This window comes from Aegilops tauschii, chromosome 5, assembly GCF_002575655.3.
Source record: "Aegilops tauschii subsp. strangulata cultivar AL8/78 chromosome 5, Aet v6.0, whole genome shotgun sequence".
NCBI classification, from domain to species: domain Eukaryota; kingdom Viridiplantae; phylum Streptophyta; class Magnoliopsida; order Poales; family Poaceae; genus Aegilops; species Aegilops tauschii.
The window spans coordinates 87238983-87246199 of NC_053039.3; positions in this window are offsets into that span (position 1 = coordinate 87238983).

A 7217-nucleotide genomic window follows, 5' to 3' on the forward strand; every position below is an offset into this window, starting at 1 on the left:
ACACGAGAAGCTTGGCTGGGGTTTAGGCTAAGGTCTGGTGGGTTGGTTAACCTAGGTTTATTGGCCTGGCTAAGATAGGATTAGCCAATGGTCAGCCTGGCTCTGATACCAAGTTTGTCAGGACCGGTTTTCGGGATATTAATTTCCCAGAAAATGGCCCTTGTGCTCACCAGCCCCAGGATTACTGTTAGCTGATGAGGCACCAACTTGATACAGAAATTCCAAGCAAAGTACAAAATATGTAGTACAAGACCATTGCGGCCTATGAGTACAACAATTGGTTTCTAGTGGTTGATGGCGGAAGCGGTTTGCGTTTCATCTGCGTCTATGGGACTCCGTTTCCCACAGGAACAGCTAACCAGGATAACTCCTATCTTCGCGCGGCTACTATCTCCATTGCCTAGGCTCTAGGACTGTCATCGCGGCGCTCCTCTCCATGCACGAAATCTGGCCAAGACAATAGCCAGGGACAAGCCAGTGAGTACTTTTGAATGTACTCGCAAACATTATGAACACAGGTATAATATAATAAGGGATAATCATGCTCCGAAATAATCTATGATCAAAACGTCAGTCACGAAATAAACAAAATCCATGAAGCACGCATGCAGGTTGTTCATATAAAACATGAATAGGCAATATGGAAGTAGAAATAGAATGCACCGATCGGGTGTCTGTTGCGACGCCTCGAAAGGATAATAATATAAATCATGCCTCAGTCGGGCGTCTAAGCAACACCACATAAAGGGCTTATAAATAAAAGAAATAACAAGCATGCCACAGTCGGGCATCTATGCGACACCACATAAAGGGCTTATAAATAATTTAAATAACAAGCCTGCCACAGTCGGGCGTCTGAGCGACACCACATAAAGGGCTTATAAATAATTTAAATAACAAGCATGCCACAGTCGAGCGTCTGAGCGACACCACATAAAGGGCTTATAAATAATTTAAACAACAAGCATGCCACAGTCGGGCGTCTGAGCGACACCACATAAAGGGCTTATAAATAATTTAAATGACAAGCATGCCGGAGTCGGGCATCTGAGCGACACCACATAAAGGGCTTATATAAGAATAATCACAGTGAATATCCAGGAGGAAGAACCGTCCCAGGGACACTCAATAATTCAAATAATGTAAATGGTTAGTCCACAATAATAATAATCATAATCCTCATATGTCACAGGTCATAATCAATGTTCTGGTTTAGCAGTTTTTCCTCCGAAGACCGACACTAAGACCAACACTAATACCGACACTAGACCCATCTCAGACTGTAGTCCTTACCCATGGACACGGCTATCCGAATAGATTTAACCTCTGCAGAGGGTGTACTCTTTACCCACGAGTAACGGATTTCTTTAGTCCATCAGGACTAATTCCGTCTACGGTCTTTTAATTGAAAACACACCTGACCGCACACACTAGCCTAACTTACCGGTGTCTGGAATCACCCACGACACCTGTCAAGCAAAACTCTAAGTGGGGAGGCTACAACCTCGATTAGCATGGGATCGCAAAATTTATAACGCGCGCAAACTAGGGAAGCCACTCCCCTCGGCTACAACCGGAAACACCCATGCCCACGGACCAGGTGGCATGCCTACCGGATGCATTCGGTATCTTCCACCATGGCCTCTCTATACGGTGTGTGATAGGAGGGTTGACAACTTACTGAACTGTACCCTACCTGCGGCAGGGACAAGTGGTAGTACGAAACAAGTATGGGGGTTACTGGAACAAGACTCGATCTACGGCCGACTCAGGAGGTCCAAGTATTCCCTGTATGATTAGCATAACAAATATATTTCAACTAACAGACAGAATCACCACTCATCATACCTCATCATGCCATACCGGACACACTCGTCTCGACGAGGAACTAGGGACAAGCTCGTGACTACCCAAGACAGAGACTTTCCCGGCTTCCTTCCGGTATGCATGAAAAGCTTACGAAGATGATTATTATCACAAGCATATCCAACTCTAACAGCAAAGAATCTCATTATGCACTCATGTGTATGATCGTATCGTCACATAAAATAACGAATGCTCCATGTCAAGGTGGTGTTGTAATCGCATCAAACAACACACAAAAATATTATGCCAGGGTTCAGAATGCTTGCCTTCAAGTTGTGGAGAGGCAGGGTGCATTCCAGAACTTTTGAATGTCTTCTCCTCTCTCCAAAAATCCTATTTTTGAAAATATTCAAATAACACATACTTTAAAACGGCGCAAAAAGTTGTACTAGATATTTTTGAAATAAATCTTAAAATAAACTAGGTGGAATTTGAGAAAGGTAGGAAAAGGAATCAACTCATTTGGAGTTATATTTAAAAAGTTATAGCCAGTCAAAATTTGGTCAAAGTTCTGTTTTCAAATAAAACAGAAAAAGATAACGGTTCGAATAGAAATACGTTTTCGAGATGGAGGAGACGTACTTCTGGGTTTACGCTTTCACTTATGCCAGCGTGGATCGGTTGGTGGGTCACTGACAGTGGGTCCCTTGGGCCCACTGGTCAGGTTTGACTAGTCGCCTCTCCCTCCTCTTCCTCTGCCCGAGCGGAGGCGGGACTCCGGCGATCGCCGTCGACGAGCGGCGTTTCCCCGTGGGGTCTTGAGGGCGGGGATGGATCCGCCAGTCCAGGGCGGTCCTCCCGGTGGTCGCTAGGTAGGTGGGGACGGAGGGAGTCGCCGGCGGCGAGCTTCGCGGCGGAGATGGCTTCGGGTGGATTTGGGGGCCGGAGCTATGGTGGTTCCCGAACGCGTTGGAGGGTCTTAGTGGTTCCGCGAGGTTGAGGGGAAGAGGATGGTGGCACTGGGAGGGCTAGGGGGCTCCGGCTACGGCGAATTTAGCTGAGGGACGGCGACGGCCGAAGTTGCCGGAGGCGGAGAAGACGGTGGTTTCAGAAGAATTTGAGCGAGGGGGTGCACTCTATGGCTTGCCTGAGGATGCTCGAGCGAGGCCTGGGGCCATTTATAGCCGGGGAAGGTCGGTTCCGCCGTTGCTGGGGATAAGACCGCCGGCCGACTAATTCTGTTGCGGCAGGGCGACGTGGCGATGGCCGGAGCAGGGTCGGTGCTAGCGGACGGGCTTGGAGACAAGGACGACCTGCTCACGAGGGCAGCTGGTGAGGAGTTGTGGCTCGGGCAGCGCCGTCCATGGTAGAGGCGCACTGAGGATGCCGGCGTGCCGCCAAGAGGCTCTGACGGCGGCGCTATAGGGCGCCAGGGGAGGCTTGGAGGGTTCTGGCGAGCGGGTGAGGGCAGGGCGTGGCCCTGCGGGCGAGCAAAGGCCAGGGCGCGACGCGGCGGCTCGGCTGCGCGCGCGTGCAAAACGTGCGCTCTGGGCGCGCCCAGAGCACGCACGCGACATGCTCGACAGAATGCCAGGGTGGGCTAGAGTGCTTGAGCGAGGTTGGCAATTAACAGGACTATGCTAGAGTTTGCAAGGAGGTTAATTGACATGGTGGTTAGGTCAGGGGATCAAGTTTATAATGTAAACTAAAAATCATGCCAATTCTGGCTATGCACACAAAGTGTTCGACAAAAAGCTAAGGGCATCTAGGCAACTCTTGGGGTGGCCAAACTCTCCAGATCATATTCTCTTTAGATGATAAAGAGGGTGGCAAGGTTAGTTGGTCAAGACCAGAAACTTGTTAGTGCAAATATATGAGAAAACCAATTTTGGGCAGAAACTAAAGGTTATAGTTTCATGGACCAAAAATACTCCAATGGGTCCATTCTCCTGGACTTAAGGGTTTGGTAGGGAGGACTACAAGCAGGAAAAAGCTCATGGGCACTAGAGCAAATTAAATTAGGGTTGCAGTAGAAAAAGCCAAACTGGGCCAGAGAGCAAAAGGGGATGTTTTGCTCAAATTTTTCAAGGAACACTCATGGGTTTTTGCACAAAATTGAATAACATACTCCTACTAGCATCCCCAAATTTTGGTGGAAGTTTTCAAGAAATATTTAAACAGGTTGAAGTGCAATTTTACCAACTGGACCAGTTTTGAAAATTAAGGGTAGAGCTTAAAATCTCCAATGACCAAAAGATATTTTTGCATAAAAGTGATGTGGAAACATCACATGACATCCCCAAATTTTGGTGAAAATTTTAAATGCATTTATCAAATGGTTGCAGTGCAAAAGAGGCTCCAAATTTATGAAAAATCATTTTAAAAGAATAAAGCTCAGGAAAAACAATGATGCAAATAAATCCATTGATAAAGAATTGTTTTATTGAGAGAGTATACAAGTCCAATAATATTTTTGGAAAGTTTCCCACTTGAGGTAAAAACCCACAATATTAAAGAGAAGAGGGGTTCTGAAATCCAAAGATAAATCCAGAAAATAAAAATTTAATTTCCTGGCAAAATTTTAATTAATAAAACAAGGTCAAAATTTTGGGGTGTTACAGACGGCGGCGTCTTGCGCCGTTGTTGGCGTACTCCTGGACGTTGGCCCTAGCTTCATGGAAGGCCACAATGTTCTGGACTTCGGTCTCCAGGAGCGAGTCAACTAGCGAGAGGAGGCGACTGGCGTTGGTGCAAGGAAGCGGTCGACGACGGCCATCCATGCCGCTGAGGGTGGCACTGGCACCAGCGCGGGGACAGGCGCTGGCAACGGCGCAGCGGAGACATTCGTGTGCACGGGCGCGCGCGTCAATCCACGCGTAGGCGCATGCGCTGGCAGGTGCACGGGCATCGTCACAGGTGCGCGTGTCAGTGCACGCGCTGGCGCATGCGCTGGCAGGTGCACGGGTGCATGAAAGTCGGCGGAGACCTCGTCGAACCCCGTGGCATCAAGCTCGGCGACAATGTGCGGTTCCCAGCCCATCAATGCCACGAGGATGGGCGTTGGTGCAGTCAGGGCGACGGGAGCCGGAACGGGAGCAGGGACAGGTGCGGCATCTTCCCGCAAGGCCGGTTCAAGCTCGTCCCAAAGCGCCTTATGTTCTTGAGACTCCGGCTGGGTGACTTCCTCAGGAAACTGGAAGACTAAGGGCAGACCATCGTGATGGGGCATGGCGTACAGTTAGGTCAGGCTGGTTGGAGGTAGATGACAGGAGAATCGGAGTGGAAGAGAGAAGATTGTAGCGATACCAGGTAGTGCCGGCGACATTAAAAGTGGGAGCAGTTGGGACGAAGGTGGGCGGCGGAGCCTGGTCAAAGGGCTCGCCTCCCCGTGAGCCTGTGCAGCGGTCTGCTCGCACACCTCCCGGTCAGCCAGCGCAGCGGTCTGCTCGCACGCCTCCTGTCGACTCACACACTTGCTTGGATGGCACCTGCCGATGAGAAGAGGGACTCGTGGCGGCTCATAAATGCCCACAATTTCAATAGTGAAAGTGTTTGCCTTAACGTGACAGGTCTTTGTTCCAAAATACCTTGGCTCTTCATTTGTGCAACTTATCATAAGCAGCTTATCTCAAATTGAAGAAAAAAATTACGTAGGAATATTTGTGCCATATCACGAGACCATGCTCAGTTTCATGAATTTCCGGCCACTTTTGGATTTTCGAAAAATTTAAATCCAAGATTCGAAACAATATCATAACCTGCATCATGCAATAAATTTTCAAGCAATACATCTTTCCTATTGTATTTCTTAAGAAAGGATTTGGTAAAACATTTTGCTTAGTTAGACTTCAGACAAGTTATATATGCAGAGTAAAAGGATAATCACTCCATACCAGAGCATTGCCTGATATATTAACTCAAGTACTAGGAATGAACAAACGGGCTCAATTCTGTGTTCATCCTGGTGTAGTACTCCTATTAGTACTAGGCGGTAGAGTTGACGGGTGACCTTGTGGAGCGGCGACCGAGGGAATTGAAGCGTGCTCAGCACGGTAGGTAACGTTGTCTAGTTACTAAAGCATCCCTCCATTGTTCATCGGCAGTCATTATTGTCCAGAGACATGAGGGGAATTTCCTAGGGCTGGAATTCTGGCCGCCAGATATTTCGACTCGAAACGCGGAGGCTCGACTGGTTGGGGTTGGCTAGTGTGCGTACCACGCACGCCACCAGAAGGACACAAGCCCAGTTTTTTTTAGGATCAACACGAGCCAGGATCTGGCTGGTACGCTGTTGGGTCCTACCATTCGAGAATATGAAAGGAATCTTTTAAATCGCCAAATGAATCTATGTGTATTACAATGCCCGTATTTTCCTTGCAAATAGTAATCTCGACGTGGTAATTGATTTATGACGAGTTCTTGAATTATAGTGAGTTTGTGATATATTGATCTCAATGTGGATTTCACATTTCATGGTATCCCTAGTAAGTTTTTCATTGCAAATTCAAATTTAAAAGATGAACGGTATGGTGGTGAGAAAACTTTGTATGTATCAAGCATATGACCACACACACATACACACGAACACAACAACAATGCAATAAGTATAGTGCATCTATTTTTCCAAACCATGCATGTATGACATGAATTCAAAAATACTCCTTCTGTTCCTAAATATTTGTCTTTTAGAGATTTCAACAAGTGACTTCATACGGAGCAAAATGAGTGAATCTACACTCTAAAATATGTCTATATACATCCATATGTGGCAGTCCATATGAAATATCTAAAAAGACTAATATTTAGGAAGGAAGGGAGTAAATTGTAAGACATGCATGGTCCTCAATTCAACATTTGAAATGAACAGGAAACTTAAACATGAATATTAAGTCTAGTCCTACATACTCCCTCCGGTCCTTTTTACTCCGGGTATAAGAATTGTCTGAAGTCAAGCTTCATAAAGTTTGACCATATTTATATGAAAAAATATTATTATCTACAATATTAAATTTATACAATATGAAAACTAAAGTCATGAAGCATCTAATGTTGTTGATTTTCACATTCTGAATGTTGGTATTTTTCTTTATAAATTCGGTCAAAGTTTACGAGGTTTGACTTCAGACAAACCTTATATGCGAACTAAAAAGGACCGGAGGGAGTACATGCAAATGTTCTGTTTAGGCGGAGCTATGTAGATTGTCGAGGGTTAACCCTTGACCTTAGATAAAATTGTGAAGCTCTGTTTAGGATTGTTTAGATTATATTTGTCCCCACCCTCCCAAACACCGATTGGTTGTGCACCGCCCTCCCCGGGAGAATATCATGTGCCCCCACACCTTAGATTCTATATGCTGATACGAGTTGCTTGGAGCATGTAGATCTAAGATATAGCAGCTCACATGATGTCT